This window comes from Phasianus colchicus, chromosome 4 (assembly GCF_987193195.1).
Source record: "Phasianus colchicus chromosome 4, bPhaCol1.hap1.1, whole genome shotgun sequence".
In the NCBI taxonomy this organism is placed as follows: domain Eukaryota; kingdom Metazoa; phylum Chordata; class Aves; order Galliformes; family Phasianidae; genus Phasianus; species Phasianus colchicus.
The window spans coordinates 2496997-2510207 of NC_143439.1; the positions used below are offsets into that span (position 1 = coordinate 2496997).

At 37.1% G+C, this 13211-nt stretch overlaps 1 long non-coding RNA gene across 1 annotated transcript; it reads right to left on the bottom strand.

Annotated features, from left to right (window-relative positions):
- Window positions 1-222: 222 nt before the first annotated feature.
- On the bottom strand, window positions 223-12860 carry LOC149918006 (uncharacterized). Its single transcript, XR_016466278.1, has 3 exons — window positions 12815-12860; window positions 6720-6808; window positions 223-4057 (listed from the first exon to the last, which is right to left on the bottom strand). It is a non-coding gene; the product is annotated as an uncharacterized LOC149918006 (long non-coding RNA).
- Window positions 12861-13211: the final 351 nt, after the last annotated feature.

The window sequence follows — 13211 nt, forward strand, 5'->3', positions numbered from 1 at the left end:
AGTCTTCATGAAGAAGTAGTTCCTTCTAGTGTCTCAGCACAGGATGAATTAAAAGGTTTTTTTTTTTTTTCTCCTCTGTAACAGCAGGCAAGATTAACTTGGCTTTTATAATACAGAAGAGAGCCAAACCTCTAGAAGATTAAGGGATTTGCAGATGGGCATAGAAGAGATAAAACATCTGTAGAAGAGAAATAAGAAGGGAAGACAAACTAAAGTGGGGAGGAAGGTTACATGCTCTTCTTCTATCTTTTAATAAATCACAGAAGATCCATTCAGTGAGGAGATGCAAGTCTGAGAGTGCAGTCGCGACAGGGAAAGCAACAAGTCCAACACTATCACAGATATTTATTAACCTTGAAAGACTTCTTTGTGCACATAATAGACATGAAAGCAAACACAGAAGTGTTTATAGGTTCCAAAACACTATGAATTAAGAAAGCATAAAGGATCTCAATGTAAACACAAAGACATCACTGAATATATTTATGTCTGGGTGAGCTGAAAGGTATTTAGTTGCACTAGTTTTTCCCCACTGTTATTCTCCACTGGGAACACCTGCATGATTCTAAGGTTGTTCCAAAGATGGATTTACCAACAGTAAAAAAATGGAATCGTCTTTGCAGACTGATGATACAAAACAGTTCAATCTAATTTCCAGCAGCAACTCCCAAATCTTCTTTGCACGTTACAGTAAAAGATCAGACTAATAGGCATGCTAGCTTTAACACAATTTACTCTGCTGTTAATTTCATGTTTTTCTCCGTATGCTGTTGTATACAGAAGACAATATCCTATGTTTTTAATGTTTTTTCTCTTTGAAAAACTAGACTGACATGCTTAAAAGATCTAGCCAGAAAAAAAGGGCATTATGAAAGTGATTAAGACCCTATTGGTAATCTATTTTCAGTTACTACTACCAGGAATATCAAGGCACCTACACAGTAAACAAACAGCTCCAAGACTAAGACATATGAATACTCTAGATACCACTGTAAACAGGATATGGAACTAGAGTGAAATAGATATAGTCCTGTCCTATAATATAAATGGAAACAATATGATCATTACTGAATACTTGAAATAGAATGACTATATAATTTGCTTGGAACAAATATTAACTTAGTTGAGCCTCTTATGACTCTCTTTCATTTCATTCTTCAGTAAGTCATATATTCCCTGCCACTTGGGATTTATGGAGTCACTGAACAACGTGTGACACTGACATAATTCTAAGTATTTCTCTGATGCTTGCCAAATTATTGATGCCTGTCAACTCAGTGTTTATTTGAAAGAAGAATTTTGACATCACAGATTTAAACTCAAAATCAGATTAGGTTCGAAAACTGTGTCAACAAAACGTAAGTAGTAAAAAAACCAAAACACAAGTCAAACGTAATTGCTTTAAGGGTGTCCAGGACCACAGCCTGAACAAGGACTGCATAAGACAGAACAATTTAGGATTTAAAGGAAAGAAGTATTTACTGGATGGTTTGCACTGCTCTGAAAAACTGATTTCTACACGTTTCTGAATTTGATTCTTTTGAGATCATGTCAGAATATGTTTACAATGCTAATAAAATACACTCTCAAGTTTTCCTTAGAAGAAACGGTACTCATTTTACAGGGCAACCTGAGATGGTTCTCTCTTATTTCTCAAGTGCATGTTTATATGGAACAGTTAACAAAATTAATTTTGCAATAAATCTTCAGTTTCCTACAAATACCTGACTGGGAACCTGTATACAGAGTAGATGCAGTGAACTAATGAAAGATGTAATGTTAAGACAGTTTATTTTAACTGGTGCAAGTTTTTCTGTAAACGTTTATTAGTTTTGTTGCATCTCTCTTTAGAAAAATGCTAACAAACTTCTCTTGCATCCCAGAAAGAAACAGCATCACACCAAGTACTTACTCACTGTGTACTAACACAGAAGAACCAGATGCAAACAGACTGCTCTTCTGGCTGGTTTCTGGCAGCTCACAAAACACAGAACATACTGAGATCCACCACAACTCTCACAAACTACTTAAAAGTCGAGCATTTAACCCTAATGTTTAAATATCTGAGTTTATTTTATTTTAGTCTATTTTGGTGCTTGTAGCTCTTAACCTAGCTTCTCTCCTGGTGCCTTGAGCTAAGTGAGGCCCTGAGGCTCCCCTACACAGCACATGGGGAACTAGGAATGCCAGGAAGATGTAATTAATTACAACTACCTCTACAGACAGTACCTGGTCATAAGAACAAAAGCCCCAGATTTCCCCACTTCTCAAGGGCTGTGGGAACAGTTCATTTGGAGATGGTACTGCAGAGCTCTTGCCTACATGTTGCCATTTGAAATGCAGTGGTAAAGCTTCAGCTGGCCCTTCCCTACCACAAAAGTGAGGGAACCATCTCAGAACTCCCCAGTCAGTGTTTTATGTTGTTTAAGGATGAATGTCTACTTTCCCTTCTAAATATTACCCTGCTATCCTTAGACATGCAGTTTATAAAGTCACAAATTTTAGGAAGTGACAACTAGTAGGGAAGATAACAGCTTTTTTCAACCTTAGGCATTTAGTTGGCAGGTAGTGCCTAAAATTATTGGATGTGGCAGAACAGAGGCCTACCCACCTGCCTCTTGTTCACAGCCCTTCAAAGCTCGTGTAGGAAAAACAAAATCAAAACTTACGGGCCAATCAAATGTATGAATAACAAGCATTTTCTTGTAGATTTTAAAAGATGTACAACTCCTGCACATGCACAGTGATACCTTGCACTTTCATTAGAGTCACAGAAGTTGTGTGAACCTGGGTGTCCTCAAAAGCACCAGATGTAGGGTAAGGTATGCGTACTCTGAGATGCATAGTATGTGGGTAAAGTGAGATTGGGCTTGTGATAGTTTCTTCTCCTTTACTTGACCCTCCATCATCTGAGTTTCCGCATGAAAAAGACAGCAAGCCACAATCAGTGAGAAATCTTCATTCTACATCAAAAGCTGTAAAAGTCCAGGAAAGTTCAGTATTTCAGCATGTTTTTGAGAATGCTTTTCTCTTCTCAAAGATGAGAAATGTTGAGAGAGATTTCTCCAGTTATGATCATGTAAGAGTATCTAGAAAAATGAGTCACCTGTTTCTGCAATGACTTACAAACATCTGTTCCAACTATCTAATGGATTTGATAAGCAGTGACATCCACGTGAGCAACAGCTTCCAGTAACTCCTCCATTATTCAGGTGTATTCTTACTTGATCTTGCAGGTTGGGTATACTTAAATTAGTATGTTCAGGCAGCAAGGTAGCACATGTTCCCAATGTTCCCAATCACCCCCACTCACCATGGTTTGATTTCTTGCCAGTTGAGGCTGGACCTGAAGGCATGCTGTAGAACAACATCTGATCTGTGGCTGAAGCGGGTCAGAATTCAGCCCATGAGGCCAAAATGCAGATAAATCAGACTAAAGTCCCTTGATTTAGCAGATCATTGAGTTTCTGGAAACAAATATTCCACTCTTTCATCCTATGAGACCCACATCAGTTGATTGTTGTAGGCATTACCCCTAGGTTTGCAAGGAACTAACATTCATCAAAATAAACTCACTTTCATTTGGCAAATGTTTTGTTGAAGAAGTTAAAATAACCATTCTGCAGGAATGTATTAAGTAGCATTTATGTGGTGGATCAAATTTGAGTCAAAGCATTTTATCTTCTTAATTTCTCTTTGAAGGTGGTTAAGCCATTTAAACTCACATTTGTGTTTCTCTATTGTCAAACTGTACTGCACTCTAGCATATAAATTGTAAGCCTGGATTTAATTCAAATCAAACTAAGCAAAAGATAAGCAGATATTGTTTAAAGTGATTTACCTCTTTTGCCACCAATCTCAGACACTGGATAAAAATTTAGAGTTGTTATCCAGGATGGATTACATGAGGATTTGTAGTTTCACTTGAGAGGAGGCCTCATGCCTCTGTCATCCTCCACTGCCTGTAGAACAACTCATTATAGAAGGAGCCTCATAGAAGCACGGCTTCCTATCATACTGCCATGGCCTCTGTATTCATCTTCATCATGAGAAGAATCTATATACAAAGATTAAAAACATATATTTGTTACCACACAGAAGGAATTTGCTTATCAGGTTAATTTGGTGCACGAAGGAATCGGTTTCTGAAAGACTTCAGGCAAAACTAAATCTTATTACAGGTTTACAGAGAAAAAAAGCATAATAAAAGACAGCTTACGTTCAGCAGCAACACATTATTATATTGCTGTTCTGATAGTATTTAAATAGAAGATACTTGCAGTGTAGTGACAACACTGAAGGATGGCACAACTGGGCTTAGTGTGCCCAAAAGCCATCATATCCCTATGATTAATCTTTATGACATACACTGTCGTAAGTGCTGGATAACTTCTGGAGAGCAATGCAAATCTTGACCCAGCCTAAAGCATTTGAATTTTAGGAGCTTGTTTCTCCAACTGATTACTTTAAAAGTTATCATAATTACTTTTTTGTAGACAAAAAAGCAACGCTGATTCATACAACAGCTACATACAACTGTTTGTCTCCATCACAGCAATTTCTAAAAGCTCCAGAGAGAAAATGCCTGTTTTTGTATTTATGGAAAAGTTCAGCTCTATGTTACACCTTGTTTATGCTTCCTCCCTGCCCTGCCACGTATTTAAACAAAGCGTTCCCAAATGAAAAACAAACATCCTAAAGAAAACCACTTGAAAATGAATTCATCTCCTAAACTACCCAAGCCTGGTCTTCAGTGAAACTCTGTCTTGTGCCATATTAAATTTCTGATTGAATTCCCTAGCTCATCTTGTTCAGAACCTGGAGAAAAGTTGTTCTACACTTCCAACATTCACAATACCTATCTTCTATCTAGACTATGATGTCTAATAAGACATTGTCTTATTTTCTTTGGTAAGAGACTTCATTTTTCTTCTCTATATGGCACCAAAAAAAAATCTAAATCTAACAGGAGAGCTTAAAAGAAGAAAACTTAGAGGAGAAAAGTTATCATGTTTTGATGCAACTGCCAAGTTGTAGCTGTTTCGTTGTTTTTATTTCCCAAGAAGGGACTGGGTTCAAGATGACGAAGAAGTATAAACAGAGGTTGGCAGTGTTCATTAATTCTGAAAAAGTATAACTGATTCACTTCCTGCTGTGTTTTACAACTGAGCATCAAATCCTTCCTGTCTTTCCACTCCCTCTCTCCATACACACATAAAAGACAGATAGACAGTATGGTCTTGTTATTAGAAAAAGTGAAAAGAATTGGTGATATTTGAAATTGCATACATCAATATTAGCTCTGAAAGTATCTTTAAATCCCATAGAGTTTATAAACCTACTTCTGAGCTTGTGGCTTTGCCCAGTGACTCCTGCTACACAGAAACAAAAACTGATTTTGCAACAAACAACATTTGACTCATGAATAATCTGATCAATGCAATTAAAGGCTCCTTTTGAGCATGACATTTATGATGACCTCTTGATATCTTTATATTCCAATTTATTTTCCACATTGGAGAACAAGTTTTCCTGCCCAGACTGTGGCAGGACATTTAACTGGAAAATGAATGTGTTATCAAATTAATACAGATGTCCCTTGAGAAATCTGATTTAGTGGTTGTACTAGACTAGATTAGACCGTACATTAAAAAAATAAGAGACTTGTAGCAGGATATTATCATTGGGAAAAAAAAAATCAATTTCAAATGCCCTGGGCAATGAATCATGCTTTGTTTATAGTGTCAAACTGAGAAAAATATAAAAGAGTACCCCTAATAAATAGCATTAATGCCAAGTCCATGGCACGAAGTTGAAGACCTGCCTGAGGCTTGTGTGCCAGGATTAGCTGAAGATAACTCTAAATCCAGTATTTTATTTTCCTAACTTTTTCTGTACTTCTTCCTTTACTTCTAAGTGTGAGATTGCATGGTTTTGCTTTTTATTCTTCCTTAAAAACTCCTGTTGTTTGTATACCAGGTTGCTTATATATGAAGAGTATGTTAGAGTATGGAAAAATGCTACTGTTTAAATCACAGAAATCTTTCTGGCTGTTTGTAAGAAGCTACAGAAAAAGAGAACTAGTGAAAGTTTCCTATTTTACATAGCAGCCAAAGGCATTTTGTTGCATAGGATAGAACATTCTCAGATGCTGAGTAGCAAAATTCCTGTCTAAGATTACATTTAACAAAGGGCAGGAGATAATGTAATTCGAAATAGCACCAGTAAAAGCAATAGTAAACATTAACATATGAAATATACCTAGTTAAATTTTTTAATGCACACAGTATTCTTATCAACTGTGTACGTGCTCATCTACTGCACTGTTTACTCTGCAAAATTATTATTTTCATCAGTTTTGGTAAGTTATGCTATAAGTCAGCTGCTAATAATTGGGTATAGTGTCTTTGGCAAAGATAAGAAAATTGGTATATATTAATGTCCTAAGCAGAATTCTGACTGCCACAGGAATAGATTCTTCATCCTGTATTTATTCTGGAGATTACAGTAAGAATTCCACAATTCATGGTCCTCTCTAGCGAGAAGGATATTCATGAACACATTCAATATTCACCTTCATATATGTTGGAATATTCTCCTCTGTTTCATATAGTCATCTCTTCTACTGGTTCTGCAAAAAACTTCTGCTCATATAGCAAAATGGAGGTTTTTTTTTTCTTTTTTTTTTTTAAAGTCAGTACTGGTGTAACACCACTTACCTTCACATCCACATTGTTTTTTCTTCCTGAATGTTAATTTATAATATCTAGGAAAGCACTGGTATCTTCTGTAATTTTCAGCTTCAAGGCTTGAGACAGAATGTGAGAAGTTGGTGATTTAGTCAGGTAAGGTCTGATCTTTTCCACCAGTCTCACTAGCAAGAATCTTCTCTGCCAGTCTGCATTCTACAACTTTCCTTTGCACTCCTATGAGTTGTAACTAAATAGTATATGAAACATGAGAATGTTGGTCTACAGGCATTCATGAGCTTGAATGTTAAAAATAAATCAATCAGCCAGTAGCTCCTTTTGACATTTTTCCACCCAAATTTCCAAGCCAGCATTATCAAGAACCACAGCTTTCACATAAACTCTGCTTTTCATAAGCTTTGAATACCTTCTATCCTGTTAAGGACAGCAACTTACATTTTACCATGAATTTAATTATGCTAATATACAACTCATTAAAATGCCAATATCCTGGTCAATTTTAGAAGCAGTACAGTGCAATTGCTTTTCTAAAGGAAGGATAAGCCAAACTCTTCACGTTAGTGTAAAGATGTGCACATGCTATGCCTGTGTAGCGTTAATGAGGAAAGAATATACTGAACTCAGGGGATATTGGAACAAATCTTCTGACTGAGTCCTTTCAGATAAGTATTTGTGTTCCCATTCCAAACTCATTCGTATTTTTCCATGAATGGATCGACTGTTGATAAAAAGTGCCTTGTAAAGAACATGTTCTCTCATTGTTGTCATAGGCTTATTTTTTCTGATGACAAGATACCTATGTTTAGACTCTATACTTATATTTTATATTTGTTTTTATATCTAATTTTTACTTATGTGTAAGGATAAAACATCCTTCCTTGCCTTCTTTTCAGTGTAAAATTCCCCACAGTGCCACAGTAAAGGGCAAGTTTTATACTAATGATCATTTTAGATCATGTATCCCACAAGGAAAGCAAAATGACATTTCTGAAATAACTTCAAGTCCTATTCTCCAATGTTGACCCTGTTCTCTTTTCTTTTTTTAATTAGGAATTTAAAGGAAGCTAACCACCAAACAAGATTGGTAAGGTGATGAGTAATAAGAGAAGGATTCATGGAGAGAGACAAAGATCTGAAGACTTTCTTAAAGCAATTGGAATATGAAATGATTACACTGGTGACCTGGAAATAAATTAATAGATTCGGAGTGAAATTCAGCAACATAGGACCTAAACACATTGCTGTCATCCTAAAATGATTGCGCAAGGAATGAAAAAAAACCTGTATCAGCTATTTGTCAGTAGCTGTGAAAGGTCATTAGTCATACACTAGAGCTTGAAATAGCATTCCATATATGCCTCAGTCCCCCCATGAACCTAAGTAGAACAGTTTTGGATGGCTACATGATCAGTGAACTTGACATATAATGGATCTTAGAGTAGGCTTATGAAATATGCAGAGGAGTATGATGCAACTCATTAATGTACCTGTTTTTGAGATTGAATGAGTTTTAATTAAAATACATATATGGGGTTAGTAATGGGGGAATGTTTACAGAAGTGAAGACTAGATTGTTTCACTTAAGTTTGCAAAATGAAAGTCATCTTGTAAAACCTGAGGTACTTCTTGTAACACCAAGGAAGAAAAGAATTAGTGGAGTTACACAAGAATTGTGCAAACAGCAGAAGAAAATTAAAGCCAGAGGTGCTCTGAATAACTTAACACTGGAAATTAGGAGGAAACTTCTCATCGTTAAAGCACCAAAAGCAAAGAACAGCCCTCCAACCAGAGTTGTATCAGACAAATAAAGTTACTCTTAATTAGTTTCAAGACAAAGTGATCAAGATAAAAGGAATTATAAAACCTTGTTTCTTGCAATAGCTCACAGCCAGTCCCCTGCTCCTACAACAGTTCCTTTTGGGGGGTGTATTATCCAGCATCAGAAGACTTAGAAGTCTCATTATCATATTTGCAACCAAGCAGCACCCAAGAGAATCAGACTTACTATCAAATCTACCTGCACAAATACACACCTCCCCATATCTGATTGCCTGGCTCAGAATATACAGAATAAAACAAACATGGAAGCCTTCAACCCGGTTCTGTTTGTTTTCAGAGCAATGATCGCTGCTGGCAATTCTGACAGAGAAGGAATGGCTCAGTGAATCAGAACTAACACAAGCAAAAGGGAGTTCTTACAGCTAGAACAGGACACACTACAGTGCATAAGTTGCATATCCATGCCAGAGCCATAATACAAGTGCCTGTATGTGTATCAAACTATTTCTTTTTCCCACCCCTCCATATCATCCATCTGTGTTTGTAACATTAGGAATTATATCTGGTTGTTGTTAATGAAAGAATTCTTCAGAAAACGTCATACTTCGGATCTTTCAAACACTGCAGCTTCACTGAAGCCAAAACTACTGGTTTGAAATACAGCATCAGTGAAGTTTGAGATCCTGGACCACATAACTCATCCTTCACTAGAAAAGAAATCATCTAGTTTTCTACAGAGAAACGAACTTACAAAAAAAAAAAAGTTATTTGCTTTGTGTAAGAACTTGTAATCTCATTACAGTATGGTTATTATTATTTTTTTTTTTTAATTTTAAATATCTCCAGCAGTTTTTAAATCAGGTATATGACAAAAATCAGACTCATGTTCCATTAACATGGGCAATGCACAAAGTTTTAGATGTGGTAGTATTTCAGGCTTTAGAAGAATGAACTACCTAACACTCTGTTTTGTGTGGATACAGGCTGCAAGCAATGTTAACAGATTTGTACTGAGATCAGTCAAAACCACAAGATTTCAAGAAGCAAAGCAAAACAACCAAAACTCAAACATCAGTAGAAACAGTTCACATAACTGCAGCCGTGAGCTGTGATTACAATACAGTACAGTCTAAATTACTCTCACGACAGCCTATGTTAATCCACTGCTCTATGTAAAACAGCATCCAACTTGGGACTCTTAAGCCAGTGGAGTTCCTTGCTTCGTGGTACAGTTCAACTAAGGTGAAAAAAAACCATCTGTCTCAGAATAGCAAATCATATAGCTTTTGGGAACAGCTAATGCAAAGTGGAATGTTAAGTTGGAACTGCTCCAGGCTCACAAAGATCTGACACTAGGTTGTACTTTCCAGTCTAGCCCCTTGGCTGTAAAAAGGAGGGTTATCATCAGTCACGTGGTACATGAAAATAGTGGCAGGAGACAAGGCTAAAACCAAGGATAGATTTGGGCTATTGGGGCATGCTTGTGTCTGCAAGACCTTAAAGTCAAAAGTGATGTGCAATGGACTTAAAGCACTGAGCAAGTTGTCTAAAAATAACAGTCAGGGATTTAAATAGGATTTATGTGCTCGGTTCTACTTCATATCCACTCACCTATCACTGTATTTTACTATCAAACTCCTAGGTGTTCTGTGGTACTCAAAAATATGCAGCACACTGGATTTGCCTTAGGCTTTTTTAGCTGATATATTCCATCGTGGTCTTCTTCAAAGTTGGCAAGATAAATGTTTGAGAGGTTTGGGGTAACAAATTGTTGTTAAATTTGTTTATAGGCCATAGGAAGCAATGTAATCAGGGCAGTTTGTGGTGAACTACTCCCTGAATGATGGCACACATTGTACACCTACTGGACAGCACACAACCATAATGAACTGCCTTGTTCAGAGCTATGACAGTGTGTGATGTCAAATGAAGTGGTGGGTTCATAATTTCTCGAGAAGTCTTTCAGTCTCTTTATCTCACCTAGCTCTCCATGTCATTACAGAGGGTAAAAATAGAGCTTTTTTTTCCTGGCAAACAGAATCTAATTGCTTGCAAACAAGGACAAAAATCACATCCAATGAAATATTAGATTAATGGTCACCAGGCAGGTGTCATACATTCCCACCAATAAGAAAATCCTGGCTGCATTACCAAATGGTGTATTTTTCCTAAACTCTATCTGTTCACAGTGAAGCACCAATAAAAACCTCTGTCTCCACAGCTCACAACTGCCTAAAATCTTGCTGTGCAACTTGTCACACACAATCAATTTCTAAGATATTGTGTAAGACTGGAAAAAAAACTCTGCCACTAAATCAGTCCAGGTAATTTATAGCAAGTTCTACACATAACATGGGAAATGTGTTTCTAAAACGATTTTATTATGTCCTTAGACATGAGGAAGAACTTTTTCTCTCAAAGAGTGGTCAGACACTGGAATGGCTGCACAGGGAGGTGGTGGAGTCGCCGTCCCTGGCAGTGTTCAAGAAGCATCTGGATGAGGATCCATGAAATATGGTTTAGTGTTTGTGGTAGCAACAGTAATGGGAGGATGGTTGGACTAGATGATCTTTGGGTCATCTCAATTTTGTGATTCTATGATTCGGTTATTAGCTGCTATTAGCTGCATGAGTTCACAATAAGCACAAACTCCTTACTGATCTTTTTAGCGTAGTTTGAATTTACTCCTTGTTTGAGGATGGCATTACTGTTTTCTTTTTTTTAAAATATATGAACCACTATCAAGTCAAAGTACTCGGGCTCAAACTGATAGCTGGTGTGTCAATACTCCCCTATGAATACCTAAATGAAGAGAGACCAGGTGTACTACTAGTAGACTTTTTGTCCAAATGATAGTTTAAATAATTTGCTATAAAGCACATAACTATTTATCAAACGTAAGCAAAAGTAGAGTTTATTCAGGTCAACTCAAATCTTCATTTCTTGAGCAAAAGACTTGTGTTTAAGTCATCTCTGGAAAAGCTCTTCAATTGAAAAGATGATACGTGATGTACAAAGTCTTTATCCTATGGCTTCATTCCTGTTACCACACAAAACTACTGAATATCTCCAAAACAGATCTAAAGAAATAAGTTCTGAAAGAAAGGAGCCCTGGAAAGTCAAGTTCATCATGTAGTGCACTGGGAGTTAAAGTGTTAATGCTTTAGTTATGGGCACCAGTCCCAGGGGACTTTGTGTTCAGAGAGGAGATAAAATCCCTGGCAAAGGCACAGAATCAGGCTCTCCTCCTTGCTGCTCAACCTGACTGCACATCTCACCTCAGCATTAGTGTCAAGCCTTCAGTTTTCGGACACTCTCATTATATTTGATTTATAAGCAGCAATTCTAATTATATTGTATTATAGCGTGTTATCTTGCACTCTAACATCTTATTTAATAAATTAGTTTGTTCTCCTCAGATCGTGGACACTGTTTTGTTTTGGGGCCCATCTCTCTCCCTTATCCCTTTCCAGGATGTGGATCTGTAGGTCCCTCTAACCCGCTAGTCACAAAACTGGGCCAAATCAGCCCATAAACCATTGGCACAGCTTGTCCACTGTTCTCTCCAATTTGACTTCATAGCTGAATCATAAAGAGAAAAGAGTAGAGTCATTCCTGTTGAGGTTAATTGCACATATATTAAGATACTTTTTTTTTGAGGGAGTATAATTTAAATAAGCTTATTAATTACTTTTGCCAGTAGGTAAATCTTGTACTTCTGCATCTTTTTAAGTCTTATTTCATTTTTTTTCATATATTTATATTTTTTCAGCTGTAGGTGGCTGATATAAAAACCCGTTCATGTTCATCCCTCCAGACTTTCATTAAAGGTTAATGAGTGCCAGACCTCCTTCCAGTCTCTAACAGATTAGCTTACGCTCATCCTCTGAAATAACTTCTGTGAATAAATTAAGAGAGGGCAAAGTTAACCTAAAGCAGCCTGTTAACACTTCCTTGGCAAATGTGAGGTTTGTATTCTTCATTACATTCTTTAGTTGGATTTCATGACTCCTTTATGTTGCTACCAAACTTTGCCATCACTGTAGTCAACCTACTGTGTACCTGCACTGTTAGCCTTCTTTGCAGTTGTAGCTCTCTCTGTAAGCCCCCACTGAGTCAGCTTCTAATCAATTCAAAATAAAAGAAAGATACTTTCAAAACTTTCCTAGATCAGATGATTGTTTCCTATCAAAAGCAGTCACTGTTATCTTCAGTGGACTCTGTAAAGGTAAACGATAGCAGATAGAGCTGCTTTAAACCAGTTTCTGATCACCCAATAAAGAAGGCAGAATTCACAATCCAACAGTAAAGCAGGAATAGCTTACCCCTTTCCAAGCATCAGGGCTCACCAAACACTCCAAAGGAGACGATCTGCAGATACAGATCCTTCCCTTGTGGCTGCCAGACCTTAAATAAGGTTAGAGAGGGGCAGACCCAAAGTTCACCCCTTTTGGCCACACATGTGAATTGCTTCCACCTGTGCTCCCAGGGCTGGCTATGCCCCTTCACCAGGTGCTCAATCAGTGCTTCAGGCCATGACATAACAGTTCCCCGAGTCTTATATATAGATCTGTGAGCAGCCACTTCTTACTAGAAAACATGTTTCTAACATGTATAATGTGATAGATTTTAAAATTTGAATTATATTAATGAGTTTACTCTGAAAATAAAGGAAAAGAATTCCAAATGTTTCTTCCAGCTTATTTACTTAACTCTGGCAGC